The sequence below is a fragment of the Euphorbia lathyris genome, chromosome 1, assembly GCF_963576675.1.
Source record: "Euphorbia lathyris chromosome 1, ddEupLath1.1, whole genome shotgun sequence".
NCBI classification, from domain to species: Eukaryota; Viridiplantae; Streptophyta; class Magnoliopsida; order Malpighiales; family Euphorbiaceae; genus Euphorbia; species Euphorbia lathyris.
Window position 1 is genome coordinate 72,462,825 of NC_088910.1, and position 11,229 is coordinate 72,474,053.

At 41.4% G+C, this 11,229-nt stretch overlaps 1 non-coding gene across 1 annotated transcript; it reads right to left on the minus strand.

Annotated features, from left to right (window-relative positions):
* Window positions 1-1,605: 1,605 nt before the first annotated feature.
* On the minus strand, window positions 1,606-1,712 carry LOC136216205 (small nucleolar RNA R71). The gene has a single exon (XR_010683195.1). It is a non-coding gene; the product is annotated as a small nucleolar RNA R71 (small nucleolar RNA).
* Window positions 1,713-11,229: the final 9,517 nt, after the last annotated feature.

Genomic DNA, 11,229 nt, shown 5'->3' on the forward strand with positions numbered 1-11,229 from the left:
GAGAAAGAGAGATAAACGTGGAAAGCAAGACAGCTTCCATCTTGCGCCAAGTGTAGGAGGATTGTTTACTTGTCCTTGTATTTACTTTTTGTGACTCTTTACCCTTGTAATTAGGGTTGATGTTAGGAAGGGGGTATAATAGGAAAGGAATCTTATTCTAATGGCACCTTGGTTTTTTCCACTCTCAGTTTTTATTCTCTGTTTTTATATTTCTGTCAGAAGAATGTTTTTGGGGAGAATAAGCTATTCACTCATGACAATGAGTGAGTAATTCCTTTTGTAGGCCTAGCCAGCCATTTAAACGGCGACTGTAAGTATTTTTTGTTAATTAATGAAGTATTTCTATCCATGATTGAGTGTTATTAGTATGCTTAAAGAATAGATTAAAGATCAAGTCTATTTTATGGTTACCGAAGATGGCACGACGGTGCTCCGACGTAACGGAAACAGCTAATCGGCATATGTTGTAGTGGACGGACACAAAAACTACCACATATTGGGGTTTCTTTATGAATGCTTCCTGTCGCTTAATGCTTGTTTGTATGTTAGCACAAGGACACTTGGTTAATATCACTTACTTAGAATCTTTGGAAATGGGACACCGGACCTTAGTGACCGATGAAGGAGAGACCCAACTCAGGAATATAGATCTACTTCACTAAACGATAAAGGTTAGGCACAGTTGTTCGTAGGCGTATGGCTAGGTCTGTGCCTGTTCATCTTGAATTCATTCCATTTATTATTGTTTAGTTAGTGTTTATGTTAAAGTGTGATATTATTCACCCACTCAATATCTGAATCTAACACTTAAGGTAACTTATTCTTCTCACTAAAGTACAATCCCTGTGGAATACGACATTTGGTCTTGCCAAATACTACACATGACCTAGTACATTTTCTAGCGTCCATATTTAACACACCAAGTTTTTGCGCCGTTGTCGGGGATTGTTTGAACTGAAGTATTGAAGAATTTGTATGCTTATTTCGTTACCTAATAACCACCTGTTTGCCCAGTTTTTGTATTTCGATTTCTAGCTTTGTATGCGAAGAGCATGTATTCCTATTCTTCCCGTAGACGTTGAGATAGAGAGAACATGCAGAAGAAGGAGAAGACTACTCAGACAAGCTAGACGCATCAGAATGGATCGTGAAAACGAAATACCAAATCAGGAACATGCAGAGAACCATGAGGAAGGTCATGTTGAAAACAACAATAACAATAATGGTAACCAGAGGTTGCAGATGAAGGATTACTCCAGACCATCCACTGAAGGCAATTCGTCATGCATCGTCATACCAAATGAAGGCAATCACATGTTTGAAGTGAAAGCTTCAATGATTCAGATGTTACAAACAGCTGTGCAGTTTAGGGGATACCCGAACGAAGATGCAAATGCTCATATCCAAGATTTCGTCACAATGTGCAACACATTCCGCACTCATATAAATGATAGTGACGAAGTAATCCGGCTCAAACTATTTGCCTTTTCCTTAAAGGATAAGGCAAAGAATTGGTTGAAGAATCTACAACCATGATTTATCATGAACTGGGAGGAAATGGCTACCCTGTTCTTGATGAAATATTTTCCTCCCAGACAAGCAATCAAGTTGAGGAATGAGGTCTCACATGTTTTTCAAGAAGAGGATGAATCCTTATCCGAAGCATGGGAGAGATACAAAGAACTGTTGAGGAGAGTACCAAATCATGGCATACATATGTGGATGCAAGTTCGTAACTTCTATAATGGAGTAACCAATGCGTACAAGATACAAATTGAGTCTGTTGCCAATGGAAATCCAGAGGAACTAGAACCTCAAGCACTGTATGAGCTAATTGAAAGAGTGGTCAATACTAGCTATAATTGGCACTCGGTGAGAGGTGATGGAAAGAGAGTCACGAATAACGCAAACAGTGAGGTGATAACCAAACTGTCCTCACAAATGGAACAGCTGGTCAAAACAATGGGAAAGATGAACGTCTCAACAGTCAACACGCAGCTCTCTGCCCCTATGGAGATGCTATCACCCGATGGTTGTGATTTTTGCAGTGGACCCCATCGACCAATAGATTGTCCAAGAACCAAACCAGGTGCATCAATGCAAGAACAGTGTGATTTCATCGCTCGCCAACCACCGAATCCTTATTTGAACACATATAACTCAGGGTGGAGAAGTCATCCGAATTTTTCTTGGCAGGATAATCAGAGACAACCAGCTATGCAGCAACCTTTCAGACAAGAAAATCAACCAACATCATATCCACCACAACAAGGCAGCTCTTCTAACCAACAGTATCAGCGTCAATCAAATGCTCAACAAGAAGGAAAGCCTGATTTAGAGTCCATGATGATGCAGTTCATAAAGCAAACACAATCATCCATAAAAAATCTTGAGACTCAAATGCAACAATTTGCCACAGCCATGTCTTCAAAGGAAAAAGGCGCCCTTCCTAGCAACACTGTGACCAATCCGAAAGAAGAAGTCAATGCTATCATACTAAGGGGAGGCAAGGAGGTATCTAACATTGGTGTGAAATCTGCTGCAGGTAAAGTAGAAGGAGCAAAGTCTAGTGATCAAACACCTGCGCCCCAACAAAGAAAGGATAAATAGGTGATTGAAGATGAACCAGTTGCGCCTCAATATGAACCAAGAGTTCCATACCCAGAACGACTGAAGCAACAGAACTGTGAGAAGAGACACAGGAGTTTTCTAGAACAATTGATGAAACTGCACATCAATATACCGTTCATCGAAGCCCTATCTGAAATGCCTATGTATGTCAAATTTCTGAAGGATATGCTCACCAACTAGAAGAAATTGGAAAGCGTAGCTATGGTGCAACTAAACAGGGATAGCTCATCAATCCTACAAGCCAAACAGCAACTTCCGAAGAAGCTCAAGGATCCAGGGAGTTTTTCTATATCTTGTTCAATAGGAACACTCACTATTCAAAATGCTTTATGTGATCTAGGAGCCAGTATCAACCTTATGCCATATTCAATTTATATGCAATTGGGTCTAAGAGAGCCAAGACCAACTAAGGTCACGGTTCAACTAGCTGATAGATCAATTCGATACCCCAAGGGTATAATCGAAGATGTCTGGTTAAGGTTGGAAATTTCATTTTGCCTGTTGATTTTGTAATAATGGATATCGCAGAAGATTTGGAAGTTCCGATAATTTTGGGATGACCTTTTCTAGCAACAGGAAGAGCTGTCATTGACGTACACAAGGGACATCTTGTTCTGAAAATCAATAACGAAGAAGTAGTGTTTAAGATGCATGAAGCTGTTCGCTATGCATCAGTCTCTGATGATTCATGTTATTTCCTCGATACGCATGATGACAACTTTTTTTTGCAGGAACAATTCGATATGGAGAAACATAAAGAAGAGGAACAAGTGTTTGAATCTGAACAAAAAGGAGGTACTGCTGAAGGAACCTTTGATGAAGGAGAACATGATATTCTTCCTGAAATAGACCTCGAGGGGGGAGACGAAGAAAGATGCCCTGAACTGAAACAGTTGCCCGATCATCTAGAATATGCATTTCTGGATCCACCGAACAGTAGACCAGTGATTATTTCGGCAACATTGACAAAGGATCAGAAGGATCAATTTCTCACCATCCTAAGAAGGCACAAGGAGGCTCTAGCATGGAAAATAGAAGATATAAAGGGAATCAGCCCAACAATTTTCATGCATAAGATTTTAATGGAAGAAGATCACCGACCAACTGTGCAACCATAGAGAAGGCTAAACCCACACATGAAAGAAGTTGTGAAGGCGGAGGTGATTAAGCTCATCGAGGTAGGAATCATTTACTCCATTTCAGTTAGTATGTGGACCAGCCCTGTTCAAGTTGTTCCTAAGAAAGGGGGAACCACCGTGGTCAGAAACGAAAAGAATGAGCTCATCCCCACAAGGACAATCACAGGGTGGAGGATGTGCATTGACTACAGAAAGCTCAACGAAGCAACAAGAAAGGATCACTTCCCCTTACCTTTCATCGATCAGATGTTGGAGAGACTAGCTGGTTATCAATTCTACTGTTTCTTAGATGGATATTCGGGGTACAACTAGATCCATATCTGCACTAAAGACCAAGAAAAGACCACCTTCACCTGTCCATATGGGACCTTTGCGTATAAACGCATGCCATTTGGATTATGCAATGCTCCAGCAACATTTTAGAGATGTATGATGGCCATATTTCATGATATGATTGAGAAGACAGTTGAGATATTCATGGATGATTTTTCCATCTATGGAACATCGTTCGAAGTATGTCTAGAAAATCTAGAAGCTGTTCTGGAGAGATGCACGGAAACACAACTGGTCCTAAATTGGGAAAAGTGCCATTTTATGGTAACATGGGGCATTGTACTTGTACATAAAATATCAAGCAAAGGACTAAAAGTTGACAAAGCTAAAGTGGAAGTAATCGAGAAACTACCTGCGCCCAAAACGGTCAAGGATATTCAAAGTTTCTTAGGGCACGCTAGATTCTACAGACGGTTCATTAAGGACTTTTCAAAAATCGCACAACCACTCTCCGCACTGCTACACAAGGAGGTTAACTTCATCTTCACCGACGAATGCAACCAGGCATTCAAACATATCAAGGAGCTGTTGACCCATGCACCTATACTCACCTCACCAGATTGGGATGCACCATTCGAGCTCATGTGCGATGCCAGTGATCTTAGTGTAGGGGCTGTTCTCGGACAACGAATTAACAAGCAATTTAAGCCTATACACTATGCAAGCAAAACTCTAAACGAAGCTCAGCAGAATTACACAACAACAGAAAAAGAGTTGCTAGTAGTGGTCTACGCATTCGACAAATTTCGCTCCTACCTTGTACTTTCCAGAGTGACTGTTTATACCGACCATTCGGCATTAAAATACATGTTCACCAAGAAGGATGCTAAACCACGACTAATACGATGGTTGTTACTTCTACAAGAGTTCGATTTAGAGATCAAGGACAAAAAGGGGTCCGAGAATCTAGCATCTGATCACTATCCAGAATAGAAGCAACCACGGAGATCGAACAACCAGAGATTCTTGACCACTTTCCTGATGAAAAAATGTTTGCAATTTCCACACTTCCCTGGTTTGCTAATATTACGAATTTCTTGGCTTGCAAAATAAAACCTTTTCGATATTCCACAAATAAAAAACGAAAGTTTTATTCCGAACTTAAATACTACATTTGGGAGGAACCTTGTTGGTCCCATGTAACTTAATATGGTTAGTTCCAATGGGGGGGTTAGGAATTAATATAACTTTTTCGCTTAATAATGTTGACATAATTAAGTAGTTGATAATTTAACTCAGCTTTAGGTCGGCAAGGCTAAGTGAAGTGTGAGACAGCTTTAATAAGACACTGACTAGAGCTGTTTCAATTGTGAGTTGGGAAATAACACTTTAGGTCAGCTTCCAACTCAGCACTCTGATTACTCAGCGTCAGCTTGTACAAATTATACACTGAGTAATTTAAGCAAGCAACACATACATATATATCAAGAGAGAGGGTTAGAGATTACTCAACAGTTTATCCTGGTTCGGCCTCACCGCCTACGTCCAGTCCCTAGAATCCGTCCGGGCATTTTCAATCCACTACTGAGCTCTTTAAAGGTAGAGCACAAACCGTTTACAATAGCAACTGAGTATGCAAGAGTACCGTCCTCTATTCATGTACTCAATCCTATCTCACACTGAATACTATAACCGAGTATCCAGAATTTCTCGACCACTGAGTACTATAACCGAGTACTCAGCACCACTCTTCTAACCTTTACAATTGATACAAAATTGTTCTCACAAAACGAAGAACACTTTAGATGAATACGATTCACTCTAGACTTTTACACAATGATTGGAATTTGGTGTAAGAACTTGCTTTTTCTATTCAGACAGCTTCTCTTTTGGAATTTTTGACTTAGTGAAGATTTTGCTTGTCTGTTTCTCATGTATATGTTTGGCAATGATCCAAGTGATGAACTTGTCCATTTATATTGAATTCTGAAGCTTCAATGATTTGAAATCAGACATAACCGTTGAGAGAGAACGGTCTTCTTTCGTCATTCATGAGGTCAGCTTCCAGAATCGCAGGCCAATCCTGTCTTCTGATTTTCGCAAGAGGCAGGCTTGCCAGTTTCGTCTTCTTACGTCAGGTTCATCTTCTAACGTCAGGTTTGTCTTCTTGCCAAACGCCAAACGGTCCATGCGTCTTGAAAAGGTCTTTGATCACATTTCCGAGGCTTCTGATTTGTTGCAAAGATCTGTCGGACCTTGTCTTCTAGTAAACGAATCATTGGCGTTGTCCTGACGAATACACAACTTGATTGTTCGACTTTGCCTTTAAGATTTCCTTTGTCGGGACTGAGTTACATCTTACACAGCTTCTTTGATCGGCTTTGCCTTCAAGCGTCTCAGCTTCTGCTGTGTGTCTTTGCTTATGCTGACTTCGTTCTGTCTTTCTTTTTATGAACACTTAGTTCCTGTTCTCATTAGTTAATATACTCAACATTGAACAAACACATTAGTACAATTAAATCAAAGCACTTAAATTTAATTGTCTTAGTCATGGGGTTAACTTAAATAATTTTGTCAAATCAAAATCATGTGGAAAGGTGTTTCAACAAACTCCCCCATTTTGATGTTGGCAAAAGTATTTAATCAAGGAACTCAGTGTTGAGCATCCCCCATGATTGATGGCCTTTTTATTCTTCTGAGATTACTCCCCCATAAGGGTTGCATCTGTTGACTTAGTTCAACTCTAAATCTTCTAAGATCTAATTGAGTGAATCTAAGACTTAAGTCACTGACTTAGTTCAATTCTAAACCTTCTAAGATTTAATCGAAAAGAGCCTAAAGTCAGCTTCCGAAGAAGGTCAATACTTGGAACATATGGTCATTACTCAGTTTTGATACTTATCTACTTTTAGATATCAGAGATATTACGTTACGTTCAGGTATTAGAGTTGGATTCATTTATCAAAGTTGGAGTGTACTGAGTATTATTTACTTGTTTAATCTTTATGTTCACAAGTTTTATTTTGTTGTTCAATGAGTGGTCATGTGTTCAATCAGCATATAAACACAGCAAGTAAGCATCGCATAAATATAATTCAGTTTGGATAAAAGATGCTTATATATTGAATTACTCAGCTCAACAGGAACACGCCATAAAAAATATAAGTTACAAGCAAAGACTATAGACTATTGCTAGTTCTATTTCTTGATATTGTCTTGAACTTGATTTGACTTGGGTTTGGTTTGGGCTGTCCGTTGTTGTTGAGTATGGGTGCTCGGGACAGCAGAAGTTGAGCCAGGAGGCTTCTACTGAGTTCCGGAAGCTGGTAGTTTGGCTTTACTTTTCTCCCCCGGTTTCTGTTGAGTTCCGGCAGCTTGCTTAGCTTGGCTAGGTTGGCCTTTCTCCCCCGTTTTTCCGGCATCATTCGATTGTAGGGGAGGTACAAGGAACTTTTCTTATTGAACAGCACGAGTCAGTATGGATGAATAGTGTTGCATTTGACCCGTACTTTCGCAAAGACCCTTAAAAACTTGCAGCCATTGGCCATACTTGAAGCTGGAATCTTAATATTTGCACTAAGCATGTTGAGTAGATACTCAAGAGATTTCCCAATCCAAGTAATGGAGTCCGTCATTCGGGCATAAGATTGATAATACGTCTTAAGCAAGGCAGAATCATACGAATGATGCTGAATGTTAATGTGTCGGACATGTGCAAGGGTTGACCTGGTGCAGTGTAAAATGTCATTTGTCTTGACCTGGTCAGTGTCCATCTCTTCTTTGCTTAAGTTGAGTAGGCGAATGGTTTCACCAATCTGTTCAATAGAGCACTGAGAAGAGGAGGAGATAAGTTCACGAGCCCCGGTCAGCTCGAAGGACAGCTAGGAGAAAAGTTGATTGACCTCAGCAGAGGTTGCAGATGTTGAGTTCGCAGCTGATAAAGCATTAAGTTTTCCTTCGATGGAGTTCATGTGATTCACCATCATCAGTTGGAGTTCAGCCAGCTTCATTATGAATTCTTGCTTGGGCTGCTGAGAGACTAAGGAAGTCATGACACTCATCAGTTCCTTGAGACCCTTAAGTTCGGTCAGAAGTTGAGTGACAGAGGAGAATTGGGTTGGCTCAGTAGGAATAGACCCAGCAGCATCAGCGTGAGACTGATGAATATCTTGAAGTAGAGCGTGAGCTGAGTGGATGATTTTCCTTCCAGACTCAGAAGCATTCAGATAAGTGTAGGATTCATCAGTGTTATGCTCAAGGGCCGTATTGTTGTCAGCACCGGATGGAGGAGGTGTTTGGTGCTGCCCGGAAGTGGAGGTGCCAGCTTGATCAGCAGCTACACTTTTATTTAGGCCAGCAGCAGGAGCTGACTGGTTTTCTGTCTGCTTGATAGGAGTAGGAAGAGTTTGATCAGCAAAATTATTCACCTGCTCAGTATTAGTCTGAAGTTGAGTAGGGCTGTAAATGAGCAGAGCCGCTCATGAACGGCTCGGTGATCGGCTCGATAAAAGCTCGGCTCGACTCGGCTCGATTTATAAACAAGCCGCTCGTGAACACGATTTACTGGCTCGGTTCGTAAACGAGCCGAGCTTGAACAGGCCAAAGCTCGGCTCGAAAGCTCGCGAGCAGGCTCGATCAGAACATTTATGAACAAATTTTAGTTTTGTAGAAATATATATAGTTTTGTATTAGTTCACAAATATCTAAACTTAATATTATTTTATTTGCTATTAGATGAGTTCGTTCACAAACATAATAAATGAGTAATAAACGAACTATTTGTAAGCATCTTATTTATTTATTCACGAACTTTGCTTGTGAGCTTGTTTATGTACACAATTAAAGAGTTATTTACGAGCAAACTTCACAAATATAATTAACGATTTACTCACAAACAATTCATGGTTAGATAATTTTCTTAATGAGCAAAGTCCAAAGAGGATTTTGGGCTCGAAATAAGCTCGAAGCTCGGCTCAAGCTCGTTGAGCAAGCCAAAACTCGGCTCGGGCTCGGCTTGTTAATTTTATAGCAAGCTCGGCTCGGGCTCGAGCTCGTTAATTTTATAGCGAGCAGAGCTTAAACAGGCCAAAGCTCGGCTCGGCTCGGCTCGTTTACAGCCCTAAAGTTGAGTAGTAATTGGAGGTTGAGGCAACTCAACACTGTCTTTAACAGGTGGAATTTCCTTTGCTAACTCTTTAGGTTGAGCAGCAGGGACATCGAACACTTGCTTAGTGGAAGGTTGAGCAGAGGTGTCGGCAGAAATTGGACCCTTAGTGGCTTGTTCCTCAGCTTGAGAAACAGAGGCTTGTTTTTCCTTTACTTGGTCCGGAGTTGGCTCAGTGATGGTGGTGAAGAATTGGAACTGGAGCCCGGTCAAGTCTGTGATGGGGTCCCTTAGCGGTGATTCATCTAGCAGATCTATCACGCTGGGTTTTAGAGCCTTTTTCTTAAACCTCTTTTCTGCACTGTCCTTTGGAGTTTTGGTTGGAGGAGAAGGGTCAGTAGCATGAGAGTCAAGTGACTCAGAGGAGAAGTTGAGTCCTGAGTCAGTGTAAAGGTTTTCTTCAACCTTATCCTTCACTAGAGACTTAGCTCCTTGCTCAGTAGCTTGCTCAGCAGCAGTTGTGTTGCTCGACTCAGCAGACCCCATCTTATCACCTTGATCTTGTTCCTCCGTGCAGCCCAGTTCTTCCTCCTGGTCACACGGAGTCTTTTCCAAATCAATTTCTTGACTTTGCATGTAGTGGGATTCCTTTGTAATTACAAAGTCAAGTGGGTTAGCATCTACTGGCTTCAACCTAGAGGTTTTCTTCCTCTTTAGAGGCTGATCAGGGGTTTCCTCGCTTTCCTCTTCAGTGTCAGCTCTCGCCTTTCTTTTCTCAGCTGACTCTGGCTTTTCTTGAGCTGGCTCAGCAGGAGCAGCTTTCTTCGTACCAGCCACTAACCTGATCTTCTTTGGAGCTTTGTTAATGTCTTTGGTTGGAGGGCTTAAGGATTGGTCAGCTTTCCTCTTTCTTTCTTTTCTAGTTCGCACAGTCGGTGCTTCTTCAACCATAACCTTCTTTCCTTTCTTGGTTACCTCAGCATCCGCTTCTTCAACCATATTATCCTCAGCAGCATCTTCTTCAATCACAAATCCCTTCCCTTTCTTAGGTTTGATAGGCTAACTGTGGGTCAGCGCGAATAGTATTCCCGAGGTGATCTCAGTCCCCTCTATGTCAATTTCTCCCTTAAAGCTGACTTGGTGATCCTGAAGTATTTTAGTGATGAGCGAACCCATCCGAAGGATCCCGGTGCTGCGTTGAAAGGCTCCAATAAGGAAGACGGGCATATTGAGTGGCTGGTAGGTCAGCATGTGCCAGATGAAGCACTGCTCAAAGTTGGAGGCTGAGGAGGAGGAGTTGACCTTGGGAAACAAGAAGTTGGTCAGGATATATTGGGCTTGCTTTTGAGCCTGGCCCATACAGGTACTGGCGATTTCTCCTTTGTGGTTCTTGGGTTTGCAGAATTCAACGACGTAATGAACCTGCTTGTAGTCATTCGTGCATCGCAACTCAGCACCGTCTGCTTTAAGCTTTAGCAGGGTAGCAAGGTAAGAACGGGTGATGGTGATTGCCTTATTCTTGACCTTGGTGATCGAATGATCATCATCGTCCTCAGCGACCGCTAGGTTTTCATAGAACTCCTTCACCAGTTGCGGATAAGTTGTTGCAGGTATAGAAAAGAGGTCGGTCCATCCATTCTTGGAAATCCAATCACATAAGCGTTTTTTTCATTTATAAAGCTCCCGGAAAACCATCGGGAATGATACACGTTAAGGCCTTTAATGCTATGGGTGCAAAGGTCTCACCATAGTCAATACCTTCCTGCTGTCTGTAACCTTGAGCTACAAGTCTGGCTTTGTTCCTGACTACGTTACCTTGTTCATCTAGCTTATTGCGAAATACCCACTTTGTTCCTATGGTCTTTTGATTCTTCGGTTTAGGCACTAGATCCCATACTTTGTTTCTCTTGAATTGATCAAGTTCCTCTTGCATAGCATTGATCCAGAATTCATCGTGCTCAGCTTCCGAGAAGTTTTTCGGTTCATGAACTGAGACGAACGCAACATTATTGAGATATCTCCTGAGTTGATTTCTGATCATCAGGGTGTTCTCAGCAGCATCAAGAATGGACTTCTCTGAGT